The sequence below is a fragment of the Macrotis lagotis genome, chromosome X (genome assembly GCF_037893015.1).
Source record: "Macrotis lagotis isolate mMagLag1 chromosome X, bilby.v1.9.chrom.fasta, whole genome shotgun sequence".
NCBI classification, from domain to species: Eukaryota; Metazoa; Chordata; class Mammalia; order Peramelemorphia; family Peramelidae; genus Macrotis; species Macrotis lagotis.
The window spans coordinates 150896250-150914711 of record NC_133666.1 but is presented as its reverse complement, the minus strand read 5'-3'; positions in this window follow the sequence as shown (position 1 = coordinate 150914711).

Below are 18462 nucleotides of genomic sequence, written 5' to 3'. Positions count from 1 at the left end.
GACCCAAAATAAAATAAAATAGTAATAATAGTAGGGGTGGCTGGGTGACAGACCCTTGAGCCAGGAGCACCTGGGTCCAAATCCGGCCCCAGACACACAATGATCACCCTGCTATGTAGCCCCAGGCAGGCTACCCAGCCCCACTTGCCCTGCACCCTCCCCCAAATAATAATAACAAAAAATGTGTTTCAGTCTTTGTTCCAACACCATCAACTCTGTCGTGAGTGGATCACATTCTTTATGATAAGTCCATCACAAAAGTTGCTTCCATATTTTTCCAACGTTGCCATTGCTGATCGCAACTCCCTCCTTTCTTATTTCTCCACTACCATGAACTATATTTTCTCTCTACTTTCACTCTGACTCTGCTATAGGGTCGCTGAGTGGCACAGCAGACAGATCCCTGGTCCTGGGGCCAAGAAGCCCTGAGCTCCCATACCACCCCTTAGGTCCAGAATCCACCTGGCCCTATGGTCCTGGCCAGGCCATCCAATCCCAGCCCCTTGCAAGAAGTAAAAAAAGAAAATGTGTTATATCTGACCACTGTCCCCCCCATGGTCCATCCTCTCCTCCTTTATTCACATCCCCACCCCTTCCCCCTGCTCCCCCCTCCTTCTTACTCCAGTTGTCTATACCCATTGAGTATATATGCTGTTTCCTCTCCTAGGCATCTCTGATGAGAGCAAAGGTTCCCTCATTCCCCCTTGCCTCCCCCCTTCCATATCATTGCAATAGCTCATTGTAATAAAAAAAACTTATTATATGAAATAGCTTGGACTATTCCCCCTCTCCTTTTTCTTTCTCCCATTCCATTTCCCTTTTTTTCTTATTGACTCCATTTTTACACCACATTTTATCTTCAAATTCAGCTTTCTCCTGTGCTTTAACTATAAAAGCTCCCTCTACCTGCTCTATTAACTGAGATGGTTCATATTAATATTATCAGTATCATTTTTCTATACATGCAGTTCATCTTCATTAAGTCCCTCATATTTCCCCCCTCTCCTCCAATCTCCATGCTTCACCTGAGTCCTGTACCTGAAGATCAAACCTTCTGTTCAGCTCTGGCCATTCCAAAAGGAACCTTTGAAATTCCCCTGGGTCATTGAAAGTCCATCTTTTTTCCCTGGAAGAGGACATTCAGCCTTGCTGGATAGTTCATTCTCAGCTGCATTCTAAGCTCTTTTGCCTTCTGGTATATTGTATTCCAAGCCCTACGAGCTTCCAATGTAGCTGCTGCTAAGTCCTGTGTGATCCTGACTGCAGCTCCATGATATCTGAACTGTGTCCTTTTGGCTGCTTGTAATATTTTCTCTTTGACTTGGGAGTTCTGGAACTTGGCTATAATATTCCTGGGGGTTGGTTTTTTGGGATCTCTTTGTCAGGGGGATTGGTGGATTCTCTCCATTTCTATTTTGCCCTCTGCTTCTAGGATATCAGGGCAATTTTCCTGTAGTAATTCTTTGAAAATGATGTCAAGGCTCTTTTCCTGATCATGACTTTTAGGTATTCCAATAATTTTCAAATTATCTTTCCTAAGTCTGTTTTCCATTTCAGTTGTTTTTTCAATGAGATATTTCATATTTTCTTCTAATTTTTCATTTTTTTGGTTTTGAAGTATTGATTCCTGATTTCTGGTAAATTCATCAATCTCTTTGAGTTCTATTCTTTGTCTGAAGGATTTATTCTCTTCAGAGAGTTTTCTTATCTCTTTTTCCATCTGGCCAATTTTGCTTTTTAAAGCATTCTTCTCCTCAATAACTTTTTGAACTGTTTTATCCATTTGACCTAAGCTGGTTTTTAGCATGCTATTTTCTTCAGCGTTTTTTTGGATTTCCTTAACTAAGCTGCTGACTTCATTTTTCCTGCATCTCTCTCCTTTCTTTTCCCAGTTTTTCTTCTAACTCCCTCATTTGATTTTCAAAGTCTTTTTTGAGCTCTATCATAGCCTGAGCCCAATTTCTGTTTTTCTTGGAGTCTTTAGATGCAGGAGCTTGTGCTTCCTCATCTTCAGACTGAGTATTTTGATCCTTCTTGGGCTCATTTGCAAAATATTTCTCAATGGTCTTCCTCTTGTTTCTTTGTTTGTTCATTTTCCCAGCCTAAGCCTGTTTTTTTGGGGGTGCTTCCTGAGCTTTTGGGACACTCCCACAAGGGTCTCAGTGTGTGAGGTTCTGTCCTCCCTCCTGGTCTGTGAATGACGATAAGCGCCCCCCTCTGCCACAGGGATGAGGTTGGGGGGCCCTGCTGTTCTATGGGGGGGCCTAGACTGCGATCAGGATCTGAATGTGGTCAGAGCTCCAGAGTCCTGTTCCAGGGGCAGAGGACAGAGCTCTGCAGTCTCTCTTCACTCCCTTCCCTCAGCTCAATGGGCTCATGCCCTGGGGGATCCTGCTTACAGGCTCCACCTGCTTCTGTTTCTGGGTCTGGGCTGCCGAAAGACCAAGCTGCTGGCTGTGTGCCCTGAGAGTTGGGCTCCACGTGCTCGCTCTGGCTGAGGTCCCCCGCTGTTCCCCCACTTTGTGCCCGGTGCTCCCTGGGGTGCAGCTCAGGAGACTCCCCCGCTGCTGTGAGCTGAGGCTCCCAGCACCCTGGGGCTGCCTCTGGGAGGCTGAAGTTCTTTGGCTCTGGTGGGCCACCCCTCTGGGGGGCTGCCCCTCTGACCGGGGGAGCAGAGCCTTTCTGCTCTTTTCCAGGTTACCTTCAGTAGGAGAACTGCCTCACTGGGTCCCTCTGTGGGTTCTGTCTCTTGAAAGTTTAGTTAGAGTCCTTAGTTTATGAGTTTTTATCAGAGAGCTCCTAAGACTAGATCCCTTCATGTCGCCATCTTGGCTCCGCCCCCTATTTTCTTGACTTTAGACAATCAGTGAAACAATAAATCAAGACCTGATTTGTAGCTTTTGTCAATTTTTGAACTGTGAATGCTCAACTGAAAATTTACTAAGTATTTCTCCTGAACCAATGAAAGCTGGCTTCAGAATATCTCTAGACTCTACATGTAACAAAAGTTATCACTTCATGGGGCATTTTGTCATCTTGTACTGCAATGCAAATGATAATGTATTTGCCAAAAGATCATCTTGAAGTGAATTGCACTTTATATGCCAGCAACTTACTTAGATGAAGAGGAAGAGAAATTGCAGGAAGAAATCAAGAAGATCTCAAATTAAATTTCATATACCTTATTTTAAGATAATTTTCATCAAAAGTAAGGAATAAGAAAGTATAACAAAGATGAACAAAAAATAAAAAATATTATACAGGAGTAAAGAATGAAAGAAATCACAGGCTTATACACTCCACCGAATCCTAATGAATCTAAACCATGAATATTTTTTTTTTAGGTTTTTTTTTTTTCAAGGCAAATGGGGTTAAGTGACTTGCCCAAGGCCACACAGGTCGGTAATTATTAAGTGTCTGAGACCAGATTTGAATCCAGGTACTTCTGACTTCAGGGCTGGTGCTTTATCCACTGCACCACCTAGCCTCCCCATGAATATATTTTTTAAGAGAAGAATCAGAAGGAAGATGGTGTAATATTTAGATTTATTATTCTGTCTCTGAAATCTACTAGCTGTGTGACCATGGGCAAGTAACTGAGCCTCTTTGAGTCTTAGTTTCCTCATACACAAAATGGAGATAATAAATGCAAGGTGCATATTTCACAGGTTGGTTGTAGGGTTCAAATGAGAAAATATATTTTAAATGTTTTGGATACTTTAAAGCAACATGAATATAACTTGGTGCTTCTCATTAAAAATAACTGGGTACTTTTTAGGGCATAAAATGTAGTAAAAGATAATTCCTGAAAATACTGACATGAGAAAATGATACCCCATTCTCCTCATCTGAAATCATGGTAATTCTCTTATTTGCAACAGTATGAAAGGATGCTGGATATACTTTGTATTGTCAATAGTTGGTGCCTTGACTAAGACCAGTGGGCCTGGAATAAGGAAGATGAGCTTAAATTTGGCCTCAAATACATAGTGAATCTGATCAAAATTTTTAACCTTTCTCAGTCTCAGTGTCCTTATCTGTAAAATGGAAATAATAGCATCTACCTCCTAAAGTTGTTGTGAGGATCACAAATGTGGTAACATGTGTGATACATACATCAAAACCTCAAAATGCTATATAAAATGATTCGTTTTTTCCCCTTAATGTGTAACTGGGTGCAAGATGGATGAATTCTACATAAAAAAACTTGTAGCAATGACATGATTATAGGTACTGTGAGCTGCAAGGAGAAATGAGATTATGGATTTATAAGGACTTCTACAGACTGAATCAAATAAAGCTGGTGAGAAAGAATTAACTGGCTCAGCCAAGAACCTAATTCAAATCTGGTTTCTGACACATACTTGCTGAGAAACGCTGGGGAAGTCATCTTGGTGCTCTAGGCATTTTTCTAAGACTGTAAGGTTTTTGTATTTTTGGTTTTTTTGGCAAGGCAATTGGGTTAAATGATTTGCTCAGGGTCACAAAGCTAGGTTACTATCAAATGTCTGAGGCCGGATTTGAACTTAGATTCTGACTCCATGGCCTGTGTGTGCTCTTTGCGCACTGAGCTAGCTAGACACTCCTGTAAGACTGTAAGTTATAGAGAAGTTGTAAAAGATATTGTAGATCTCTCTCTCTCTCTCTCTCTCTCTCTCTCTCTCTCTCTCTCTCTCTCTCCCTCCCCCCCCTTCCTCCCTCCCTCCACTTCTCTCTCAGAAGTTCCCTAGACTCATAAAATCATTTTTAAAAAAGCCTCAAATGAGCACAGAGAAGGGTTTTCTTTATTTACTCTAGAAATCTTATAAGGGGATTGGATTTCCTTTCTGTATATTTTTAAAAAATAAACTTTGAATTCAACTTGGAATGGCGGGGGGGGGGGTGGGAAGGAGAAGGAAGTATATAGAAAGGTGGGGAATGACCAGCTTTATCCTTAACAAAGATCTTTAACAAAATTGTGGACTCACTAGATAGACTTCATTTCCTTTGTATTTATCTCCATGTTATTTGAGATGCGAAATTCAGATTTTAAATTTATGAGTATATGGAAAACAACCTGAGAGAGAAAAATTACTCTTCTCCAGGAATGTCTGATAACTTTCAATTAGCTATGAATAGGAAATTTCAAGGCAACTAAGTCATTAGCTAATGTTTGTTAAAATGCCCACTATGTTCTAGGTACTGTGCTAAGTGCTGGGGATTCATAGAAAAGCAAAATACAATCTCTGATTTTGTTTTACTTTCCTTTCTCTCTCTCTCTCTCTCTCTCTCTCTCTCTCTCTTTCTCTCTTTCTTTCTTTCTTTTTCCTTCCTTCCTTCCTTCCTTCCTTCCTTCCTTCCTTCCTTCCTTCCTTCCTTCCTTCCTTCCTTCCTTCCTTCCTTCCTTCCTTCCTTCCTTCCTTCCTTCCTTCCTTCCTTCCTTCCTTCCTTCCTTCTTTCTTTAAAAAGATTTTATTTATTTTGAGTTTTACAATTTTCCCTCTAATCTTACTTCCCTCCCCCAACCCCCCACATAAGGCAATTTCCCAGTCTTTACATTGTTTCCATGGTATACATTGATACAAATTGAATGTGATGAGAGAGAAAATCATATCCTTAAGGAAGAAACATAAAGTATAAGAGATAGCAAGATCAGACAATAATATATCAGTTTTTTCTAAATTTTTTTTAGGTTTTTTTTTTTGGCAAGGCAAATGGGGTTAAGTGGCTTGCCCAAGGCCACACAGCTAGGTAATTATTAAGTGTCTGAGACCAGATTTGAACCCAGGTCCTACTGACTCCAAGGCCAGTGCTTTATCCACTACACCACCTAGCCACCCCCAGTTTTTTTCTAAATTAAAGTTAATAGTTCTTGGTTTTTGTTCAAACTCCACAGTTCTTTCTCTGAATACAGATGGTATTCTCCATCGCAGACACTTTCTTTCATTCTCTCTCTCTCTCTCTCTCTCTCTCTCTCTCTCCCTTCATCCTTCCTTCTTCCTTTTTCTCTTTCTCTCTCTCTCTCTTTCTTTCTTTACATCCATTCACATTTGTATATTTTTCAGCTTCAAAATTTCCTTCCACCCTCCCTTCCCACCCTCTCCCCTCATTAGTGAACAGTCAGGTTAGCATTGTACATACATATTTTTGATAAACATGCTTACAGATTAGCTATTTTTGGTATAAGGAATTAGGATAAAGGGAAATGAGACAATAATAAATTAAATCATAATTATAATTATAAATTAAAGCTTTCTGCTTCCCTTCTAATTTTGGCAGCAAAACCTTTTTATTAATGTAAACCCTTTTTAATTTAATATAGTCAAAATAATTTATTTTGAAGCTTATAATTACAGATTAGCTAGTTTTGGTATGAGGAATTTGGATAAAGGGACATAAGAGACAATTTTTATAGTGTTCATCAGATTCTGAAGGGTTGTTTTTTGTTTGCTTTGATTTGATTTTCTTCCTCTGGATGGTGATAGCATTGTCCATAGCCAGTCTAATACAGTTATCCTAGCTCTCTGAACTGCTGAGAGGGAGTGCTTCCATCAAGGTTGATCATCTCCCAATGTTGCTGTTAATGTGTACATCATATCCTGTTTAAGACTTCCATGTTTCTCTAGAGTCTGACCATTTATGGTTTCTTATAGAACAATAATATTCCTTGGTATTCATGTACCATAACTTGTTTAGGCATTCCCCAATTGATGGGCATCTCCTCAATTTCCAATTCTTTGCCACTACAAAATTAGCTACTATGCGTATTTTGGAACATGTAGGACTTTCCCTCTTTTTAATAATTTTTTTTCCAGTATAGACTGAGAATTGGAATTGCTGGGTAAAAGGGTAACAGTTTTATTGTTCTTTGGGCATAATTCCATATTGTTCTCTAGAAAGGCTGGATCCATTCACAACTGCACCAGCAATGCATCAATGTCCCAATCATCCCATAACCTCTCCAACATTGATTATTTTCCCTTTTTTCTCATTTTGACTAATCTGATAGATGTCAGGTGATACCTCACTGTTGTTTTAATTTTCATTTCTCTAATCAGTGATTTGGAGCATTTTTTCATATGATTATATATAGATTTTATTTCTTCATTTGAAAACTGTCTATTCATATCATTTGACCATTTAGTAATTGGGGAATGACTTATAATTTTATAAATTTGATGCAATTCTCTATATATTTTAGAAATGAGAACTTTATCAAAGCTCCTAGTTGTGAAGGTTGTTTCCCAGCTTTCTGTTTTCCTTCTAATTTTGGCAGCAAAACTTTTTTATTAGTGCAAACACTTTTTAATTTAATATAGTCAAAATCATTTATTTTGCAGTTTATAATGTGCTCTAATTCCTATTTGGTCACAAATTTAACCCCTTTCCGTAGTTCTGATAGAGTATTTCTTGGTTTATTAATTTATCTATGGTGTTGTTCATTATGTCTAAGTCCTGTACGCATTTTGACCTTATTTTGGTATAGGGTGTGAGATGTGGATTCAATTTCTTTTTCTTCCTCTTATTGCTATAACTTGCTAATACTATATTGAATAGTAATGGTGATAATGGGCCTCCTGTTTCACCCCTGATTTTATTGGAGATGCTCTGAATTTATTCCCATTAAATATAATATTTGCTGATGGTTTTAGATAGATACTATTTATCATTTTAAGGAAACCTCCATTCCTAAACTTTCTAGTGTTTTTTTTAACATGTATGGATGCTATATTTATCAAAGACATTTTCACAATCTATTGAGATAATGATATGATTTCTGTTGGTTTTGCTATTGATATGTTTAATTATATTGAGTGCTTTCCTAATGTTGAGCCATCCCTGCCTACCTGGTATAAATCCTACCTGATCATGGTGTATTATCTTAGTAATAACTTTCTGTAGTGTCCTTGCTAAAATTTTATTTATGGTTTTTGTATCAATATTTGTTAGGGGAATTGGTCTGTAATTTTCTTTGTCTGTTTGGTTCTTCCTGGTTTAGGTATCAGCACCATGTTGGTGTCATAAAAGAGTTTGACAGAACTCCTTCTTCTCCTATTTTTTTAAATAAATTTTATGTAAAATAGGAATTAATTGTTCCTTAAATATTTGGAAGAATTCACTTGTAAATCTGTCTGGACCTGGAGACTTTTTCCTTTTTTTTTCCATTTTTAAAAATTTATTTACACATTACTAAAATAGTCTTGTTGTAAGAATAAACATAATCCCCCCCACAAAAAATAAAAAAAACATCACAAGAAATAAAGTGAAAGAAAGAGAGAAAAAATATGTTTCAGTCTGTGTTCCTATACCATCAGCTCTGTCTCTGGGGTGGAACACATTCTTTATCATAAGTCCATCAGAGAAGTTATTTCCATATTTTCCCATAGATGCTGTTGTTGCTTGTAATTCCCTCCATCCATTTCTCCCTACTACCAATTATTATATTTTCTCTCTCCTTTCACTCTGTCCCTCTTCAAAAGTGTGCTGTGTGACAGCCAAGTAGACAGAGTAGACAGAGCACTGGCCTTGGAGCCAGAAGGCCTCAAGCCTACATCCTCTTGCCCCCAGAGACTCAGCAACAACCCAGCCCCATGGTCCTGAACAGGTTACCCAATCCCACCACCTTACAAAAAGTAAAAAAAGAAAATGTGTTATATCTGACTATCCTATCCCATGATCTACCCTCTCCTCTATCCCCCTATCTCCCCCCTCCCTTCCCTCATTCCCTTTCTCCCAGCCCCCTTCTCTCCTTTTTCTTCTAGACTTCTGTGCCCCATTAAGTATATATATCTATATATCTCTATATCTCTATCTCTATCTCTATCTCTATCTCTATCTCTATCTCTATCTCTATCTCTATCATCTCTACCTCTACCTCTACCTCTACCTCTATCTCTATCTCTATCTCTATCTCTATCTCTATCTCTATCTCTATCTCTATCTCTATCTCTATCTCTATCTCTATCTCTACCTCTACCTCTATCTCTATCTCTATCTCTATCTCTATCTCTATCTCTATCTCTATCTCTATCTCTATCTCTCTACCTCTACCTCTACCTCTACCTCTACCTCTACCTCTACCTCTACCTCTACCTCTACCTCTACCTCTACCTCTATCTCTATCTCTATCTCTATCTCTATCTCTATCTCTATCTCTATCTCTATCTATCTATCTCTATCACTATCTCTATGTTGTTTCCTTTCTGAGCCATTTCCAATGAGAATTAAGGCTTACTAAATACCCCTCACCTTCCCCCCTTCCATACCATTGCAAAAGCCATTTCTTTCTTTCTTTCTTTCTTTCTTTCTTTCTTTCTTTCTTTCTTTCTTTCTTTCTTTCTTTCTTTCTTTCTTCCTTCCTTCCTTCCTTCCTTCCTTCCTTCCTTCCTTCCTTCCTTCCTTCCTTCCTTCCTTCCTTTCTTTCTTTCTTTCTTTCTTTCTTTCTTTCTTTCTTTCTTTCTTTCTTTCTATTTTTTTTGCAAGGCAATGGGGTTAAGTGGCTTGCCCAAGTCCACACAGCTAGGTAATTAAGTGTCTGAGGCTGGATTTGAACTCAGTTTACTCCTGATTCCAGGGCTGGTGCTCTATCCACTGTGCCACCTAGCTGCTATTTCTTGCTATTTCTTGACTCTTTTACATGAAATATCTTAGTCTAGTCTACCTCTCCTTTCCTTTTTCACAGTACATTTCCTTTTCACTCACTGAAGTAATTTTAAAAATATATTATACTTTCAAATTTTGCTCCCTCCTGTGCCTTGTCTATATAAGCTCCTTCTAACTGCTCTAATAAATGAGAAGGTTCATATAAGTTATCAATATCATCTTCCCATGCAGGAATACATGTAGTTCATCATCACTAAATCCTTCACAATTTACCCTTCTCATCCACCCTCTCTATGCTTCACCTGAGTCTTCACTTGAAGATCAAACTTTCTGTTCAGTTCTGGTCATTTTAACAGTTCTGTTTCATTGAAAGTCCATCTTTTCCCCTGCAAAAGGACTTCAGTTTTGCTGGATAGTTGATTCTCAGTTGCATTCCAAGCTCTTTTGCCTTCTGAAATATTATATTCCAAGCTCCACAAGTCCTAACTGTGTATGCTGTTAAGTCCTGAGTAATCCTGACTGCAGCAATACAATATTTGAATTGTTTCCTTCTAGCTGCTAGTAATATTTTCTCTTTGACTTGGAAGTTCTAGAAATTGACTATAATATTTCTGGGGCTTATTTTTGGAGGATCTCTTTCTGGGGGAGATTGGTGGATTCTTTCAATTTTTATTTTGCCCTCTGCTTCTAGGATATCAAGACAAATTTCCTATAGAAACTCTTGAAAAATTAAGTCAAGGCTCTTTTTCTGATCATGACTTTCAGGTAGCCCAATAATTTTTAAATTGTCTCTTCTAGTTCTGTTTTCTAGATCCATTGTTTTTTCAATGAGATATTTCATGTTTTCTTCTACTTTTCATTCTTTTGATAGTTTTATTGTATCTTGATTACTTGCAAAGTCATTGGCTTTCTTTAACTCCATTCTACATTTGAAGGATTTATTTTCTTCAGAGAACTTTCTTTTCTCCTTTTCCATCTGGCCAATTCTGCTTTTTAAGGTATTTTTCTCCTCATTAAGTTTTTGAACTGTTTTTTCCACTTGGCCTAAACCAATTTTTAGTGTGTTATTTTCTTCAGCATTTTTTGGATCTCCTTGTCTAAGCTGTTGTCTTGGTTTTCATGTTTTTCCTGCATCTCTTTCATTTTCCCCCCAATTTTTCCTCTACCTCCCTTATTTGATTTTCAAAATCTTTTTGATCTCTGAAATAGTCTAAGCCCAACTTCTATATTTCTTTGAGGATTTAGATGCAGAGGCTAGGACTTTCTCATCTTCTGAGATGATCCTCCATGGCAAAAAAGTAATTGTCTATGGTCAAGTTCCTTTTTTTTTTCTGTTTACTCATTTCTCCAGCCTGTGCCTGGTTTGGAGGTGCTTCCTAAGTATTATTGGGACACCCTCACAAGGACCTCAGTTCCTTCAAGGTCTTATTAAAGGCTTTGATTGTTCTCCTGCCTGTGGATGACCACCCCTCTGCCCTGGAGCTATGAGGAAGGTACCTGCTTTATGACAGTATTGGGGCCCAAACTGCGACCAGGGTCTAAATATGGACAAAGCCCCAGAGTCCTGTCCCAGGGATAGAGGACAGACCTTGGCAGTCTCCCTCCACTCTCTTACCTGCCATGGACTGAGTGCTCATGGAGCAGCTAGCTGCCTGGCATCTCCTTGCTGGTGGCTCCACAGGTCTGCTTCCAATTCCTGGGATCTGGGCTGCGTTGAGGGCCATGACTACGCTGAGGAGGGCCACACTGGCCTCGACTTCATACTTGTTCTGGCAGATGTTTCCCCGCTGATCTTCCAAGTTGGGTTTGGTGCTCCTTGGGGTTGCAGAGGAAACTGCTTCTGCTGCTGGGAGCCAGTACTCCCCAGGACCCAGGTACCCAGGCATCCAGCAATTTCTGGAGGAATGGAGCTCCTTCGCTCCAGTATGATATTCATGGTTGTCCTGCTGACCTCTCCTAGGGAACAGAGTTTTCCAAAGATCTTCTATGTTACCTTGGGCTGGGGAATTGCCTCACTGGATCTTTCAGTGGGGTCTGTCTCTCAAAAATTTAGCTAGAGCCATAATTTTAAGGTTTTTTGGTATATTTTGAAGAGAACTCCTAGGAAAGGCTATTCTCATGCCACTATTTTGGTTCTGCCGCCCTGGAGACTTTTTTCTTAGGGATTTTGTTGATGGTTTCTTCAATTTATTTATCTGAAATGGGATTATTTAAGTAATTAATTTCCTCTTCTGTTAATCTGGCTGTTTGTATTCTTGTAAATATTCATCCATTTCACTCAGGTTATCCACTTTATTGGCATCAGTTTGGCAAAGTAGCTCTGAATTATCTCTTTAATTTCCTCCTCATTAGTGGTTAGTTTACTTTGTATCATTTTTGATACTGGTAATTTTGTAATCTTTCTTTTTAAAAATCAGATTAAACCAAAGATTTGCCTATTTTATTGACTTTTTTTTATAAAAACCAACTCTTTTATTTATGAGATCAATAGTTTTCTTGCTTTCAATTTTAAAAATCTCTCTGATTTTCATAATTTCTAATTTGGTATTTAATTGGAGTTCTTCAATTTGTTCTTTTTCTAGCTTTTTTTAGTTGCATACCCAATTCATTGATCTCCTTTTAGAGATATAAAGTTTCCCCTCAAAAATGTTTTGTCTGCATCTCATAAATTTTGGTATGATGTCTAATTATTATCATTTTCTAGGATATAATTATTTGCTGTTTGATCCATCTACTATTGAAGATGAAGTTATTTAATTTCCAATTAGTTCTAGGTTTATCTTTCCATGACCCTTTATTACATGTAATTTTTATTGCATCATAGCCTGAGACATGTGTATTTATTTTTTCTGCCTTTTTACACTTGACTATGGTGTTTTTGTGCCCTAGTGCATGGCCAATTTTGGTATAGGTGCCATGTACTCCCAAAAAAGTTATATTCTTTTCTATCTTCATAAGTTTTCTCCAGAGGTCACAATCTCTGCTTTCAAGGAGCTATCTAATAGGGAAATATTTTGCCAGCAATTATAAACAAACAATATACACAGGATAAATTAGTCAAAGAGGGGAGGTATTATTATTAAAGAAGATTGGGAAATTCTTCTTTCAGAAGGTTGGACTTCAACTGAAAATTGAAGGAAACCAGGGAAGCTATGTACTGGAGATGAGGAAGTAGTATATGTCAGATGTATTAGTGATAAAGTTCAAAGTCAAGAGATGAAGCATCTCCCTCAAGTAGCATCAAGGAGATCAGAGTTACTGGATTGTGGAGTATGAAGAGGGGAGTAAGTTGAAAGAAAAGTTCAGAAAGAGCCATGTAATAAAGACTTGAAAAACCAAACAGAGAATTTTATATTTGATGCTGCAGGTAACAGAGAGTCATTGATGTCTATTGAAGAGGGATAGGTGATAAGACCATACTTGTAGTCCAGCAAAATCATTTTGAAAGCTGAGTAGATGAATTGGAGTGTGGAAGGACACTCTACTATATTTTTGAGGCAGAGGAAACAACAAGACTATTGCAAAAATTCTTATTAGATGGTGAGGGTCTGTACCTGATTGGTTGTAGTTAAGGAGATAAGAAGTCATATAAGAGAGCTTCTGTATGTGAAAATGATTGGGAAACTAGTTGGATATGGGAGTGATGAGAGAGTGAGGGGGTCAAGGATGAAACAAGTTGTGACTGGGGCAATGGTGATAACCTCAACTATAAGGGAAATAATGAAAGGAGAAGAATTTGGAAGAAAGATAATGAGTTCAATTTTGGATACATTGAGTTAAAGATGCCTTTAAGACATCTAGTTCAATATTTCTAAGAGACATTTGAGTTGTAAGACTAGAGGAAGGGAGATAGTTTAGAGGACAAATAGATCTGAGCATCATTTGCAGAGAGATGAAAACTGAAGCTATGGGAGTTGATGAGATCATTGAATCTTGACAGGAGTAATATAGATTAAACAAACCTCAGAGGAAGAGAGGTTACTGAGAGATGTTGGTAGAGAAAGAGCCTAAAAGTGTCACTGAAACAAAGATCAATCCCCAGCTCTCCAGTCATGACTAGAGAGTTGGGGATATAAGTGAAAGTTCAGCCAATGATTATAAAGGCTAACCAGTTTTTGTCATCAGGAGAGTGCCAAGGTTCATTAAGAGTCTAAATCATCTTTTCTGCTACAAGTCCAGATAAAAATAAAATGTAGCGTAAGACTGTTATTTAGCATTCAACACAATGTCTGGCATAAACATAATAAATATTGATTAATTGATTAAAGGTAGAAAGTATTTAATTTAATAACATTGAACTTAGAACTCAGACACAAAACTGAGGCATCAAAGAATATAAAGTATTTGTTTCAGAAAATACAATTCAAAAAAGTCCAGAGAAACAAGAAAGAGAACTCTATATTGTAAACACAGTGATGTTGAGATACATGATTTAGAAATAAAGGTACAAAGTTGCAAATTATTATTTAAAAACTGAAAACTTAAAAGAAACTAAACTATAAATCCTTCAAGGGCTAGGAGTGTTTGCTTTTTCATTTGCATACCAGTACCTAGCACAGATATAGTAGGCTGACAAAAATTTATTGGGGCGGTTAGGTGGGGAAGTGGATAGAGCACCAGCCCTGGAGTCAGGAGTACCTGAGTTCAAATGTGATCTCAGACACTTAGTAATTACCTAGCTGTGTGGCCTTGGGCAAGCCACTTAACCCCATTGCCTTGCAAAAACCTAACCCGGCTCCCCCAAACCCAAAAGTTTATTGATTGCTTTTGTTCAGTTGTATCTAACTCTTCATGTCCCCATTTGGGGTTTTCTTGGCAAAGGTATTGGAGTAGTTTGCCATTTCCTTCTCCAGTTTATTTTAAAGATGAGCAAACTAAGGAAATTAGGATTAAATTACATGCCTGGGGGCAGCTAGGTGGCGTAGTGGATAAAGCACCAGTCCTGGAGTCAGGAGTACCTGGGTTCAAATCCGGTCTTAGACACTTAATTACCTAGCTGTGTGGCCTTGGGCAAGCCACTTAACCCCATTTACCCTAAAAAAATTACCTGCCTGGATCAGATAGCTAGTAAGTTGTTTGAAGTCAGATATGAACTCAGGAAGATGGGTTTTCCTGACTCTCCAGCATGCCACATAGCTGCTTGATCACAAAACAGTATATTTTAAAAAAAAATAATGATTAGAAAAGAACAAGTAAACGAAGGGACATTGTCTATTGGGCAGGGAAATAATAGTTCCAATATAGTTTCTTTGGGTATAGCAATAAGTACAGTTTAATTAGGTCTAGGAACCCTTAACATGGTATAGTGGAAGTTTTGGAGGCAGAAGACCAGATTTCAATCCCAACTCTGCAATTTATTTATGTTGATTTGGTTATATCACTCAACCTTTCTAAGCTCCAATTCAATTCACTAAGTATTTATTCCAGACATATCAGGCACTATGCTAGGAAGCTGGGTGACAGTAGATTTCTAGACCTTGAGTCAGGGAGAATTGAGTTGAAATCCTACCTCTGACACTCTTAAACTGTGGGATTCTGAGCAAAACACTTAACTTTTATCTGCCTCAGTTTCCTTATTTATAAAAGTGGAATAATAATAATAATAATAATAATAATAATACCTATCTCCTAGGGTTTTTGTAAAGATAATTTAATAAATTCTTTAGGAAACAACCTAAAAGTCCTACACAAATGCTAACTCTTATGTTAGTCATTTTGTATCCTCATCTATCAAATGAGAGGCTTGGATTAGACAATTTTAAATATCCATTGCAGCTTTATAATATGGGTCATAATTCTTTTCATGAGCTCACTTGAGCTTAGCTTGCAGGTGTGCTGAATGACAGGTCTCAGATAGTCACAGGAACATTAAGATGAAACATGGAATTTACTAGATATGAAAGTTTGTGTCACACACTTGTTTGAAATAATATGTGTGCCTACATATGCACCTTTTGTCCTCATTCTTATCTTATCAAGGAACCAGTGTTTGGAATTCAGGAAAAAATAGGGAGTAGAAGAGAAAGGCATTGTTTCTTCATGGAAATGAACTGTGATATCAGACCCAGATACTAGTTGATTTGTCTTTGTCTTGTAACTCATGATTACAAGCACTGGTCTATTTCTAATGGCAGTGGGAGAAGGTCATAGAGGAGTGATCTACTATATTGTTCAGATAATACAGTAATTAGAGGTAGAAAGGATTGATTTGATTATGTCCATTCTCCTGTCAGGACAGGGCTGAGTGTAGCACTTGAAGAGGTAATATTATTATGAAGCAACAAAATGAACAGCAATATGCCTCTCACTTAGCTGTTCAAACATGTGTGGGAGGGAGGGAAGCTCTTGTATACACACTCAGGTTGTGTTAATATGAGTAGTCTTTGAATAGGTTTGTTCTATAGTTAGTTCTATCCATGGCTCTATTGTGTTCAGTATCAGTACAATGGACGAGGGGCAAGCCATTCTTCAGCATGACAGTCCTTTATTGCTGCAAAAATTATGTTGAGCTCATTCCACTCTAAAATCACTACAGATGCTTGAAAAGAATAAAAACACTTATCATACCCAGGACTTTGAAATTAGTGGCTAGATCTTTAGTGAGTAGTTTTATTGTTTCCACAGTTTAACTCAGAATATTTTCTTCTAGATAGAGGTTGAAGGCTTGAATGGGGCAGGGAGGGTGGACCCAGGTGGTTTTAGATTCTATGCAATTTTGCTGACTTTGCTAATATTCCTTACATTGACCCCTTTCTTCGCCTTCTCCTTTTTCTTGGTTGTTGGAAGTAGTCTGTATTGATTTAAAAGACAGCATGGTAGCTCAAACAGTGTAGAGGATTAAGATCTGACTTTGGAGCAAGGGAGACATGAGTTCACATCACATCACACCACACCCAAGCTGTGGTGATCCTGGGCAAGGATCTTTCCATTTGCTCTCGGCAATGAAAAATTGAAGAGAAAGAGTCAACCCTCATTGATAGAGGGGATGCTACCTAAGAAATCACAGGGCTGTTCTCTAATTCCTATCTCTGTGTCTACTTAAAGGGATTTTCCCTAAACTTATCTAAGCACATATTTCTTGGAAGTTGATAACAAGTCTGGCACAAGATCCCCTACTATTTCTCTAGTGAGACAAAGGTGAGGTGTAGTGGTGAAAAAAAGAAAGACAAATTAAAGGTGCCCCCTACAAAGAATTAAAACACTGATGTCTCAGTTTTATCATTGCCATTGAATGTGATTTGTCTCTGATTGACTTGATTGCAGGAACATTTGTGAGATATATTTTTAAGTTTAAGGTCTTTTCAAGTAAGCACAGTTAGCAATGTATTTTGAGAAAAAAGTATGTTTTGATACTTAGTTTAGGAACTAAGGAGGCAACTTTATGGTAGGGATAGAGTGGTGGACTTGGAATTAGGAAGACAGATTTAAATCTCTCTTCAGATATTAATTATGTGACCCTGAACAAGTCTTAACTTCTCTCAGCCTAAGTTTCTTCCACAGCAAAGTGTGTGATAACAATAGCAGCTAGTTCATAAGTAAGTTATGAGGATCAAATGAGATAACATATGCATAGAGCACTGCAAACTTAAAAGCATTATATAATGCTAGGCAATGTTATTATTATTGTTCTTGTCATTGGGACTCTGTTGATTAGAGCAAGTTGCTGCTCTCTTAGGTAGTGATATTGATTGCGACCTGCTAGAATCCCTGATAGTAAAAATAATGGTATGAGTTGCCCTCATGTTAGGGTATATTTAGAAGCAATTTTTTCAATGTTATACCATATGATATGAATAGCTCAGTCGAACATTTTCTTTGTAAAGGTATTCCTTGAAATTAGACCTGGGTAGCAAGGTATCTTTTTTCCTTTTGGCTTTTAGTAACCCAATCTTTATGTGTGCAATATAATTGTGTTTATTTACTTTTGACTCTTAAAATCAATCCTATTTGGTAAGTTACACTTCAGGATTTATTTTTCATTAGACTTTCATTTTTACCAATGGGACACATAAATATACTTATCCAGGATTCAAAGTTTTTTTTCTTTTCTTTCTACATGATCATATCTGACATCTTCTCCAGTCAAGGGGTGTTTTATAAATAATATAAAGGAAAAGAGTACCCTACACAAATTATTATTTAATCTTCTTAATGACTTTCAGAACTCCTATCATCCAATTTCACATGTGATAATGTTGATGGGAAGCCCTGCCCATTATGCTTAACTTCCCTCCTACCCAAGATAGAGTTTCCTATTCATTTGTTAACTTGCTTAAGTTTCATGCTGCTAAAAGTGAATTTGGATGCACATGCAGCACAATTTGATATACTTGACCAGTCAACAACTGACCCCCCTCACTGAGCTCCTTCACAGAAAAAATCTAAATTGTGAATAGTTTTCCTGTGACTGAGCTGCTCTGGGCCTCCTTCCCATGTACTTTTTTCCCTCTCATTTCTCCCAGGAATTCCAGTCTTGCCATTAAGCCAAGAAGCTTGACAGCCACAGGCTGTCCAAAATAGCATCTTAACTTTTTGAGTTGTCTCCATCAGAGTTCTAATGGCCCTGATCTGTATATCTGGTCTTGTTGCTTCATCCCTGAAGCTCCAACCTCATTGCAAGGCTTTTCTCAAGTTCACCAAACATATCTGAACTGCTAGAGGTTATCCCTGTCTTCAACTTGCCACTAATAAAACTTTGCCTTCTAATATCAGAGAGACTTTCCAACTTCTGAATAGAGAAAAAAAACTGTTCTCTAATCAAAATACTCTTTCCTCCTTCCCTCATCTCTGCATATGGTCAAAAATACTTTGAAACATTATAGTGAAAAAAATACTTCACTAGGAGTCTAGGATTATTGCCCCTATGACAACCTAGGTAAT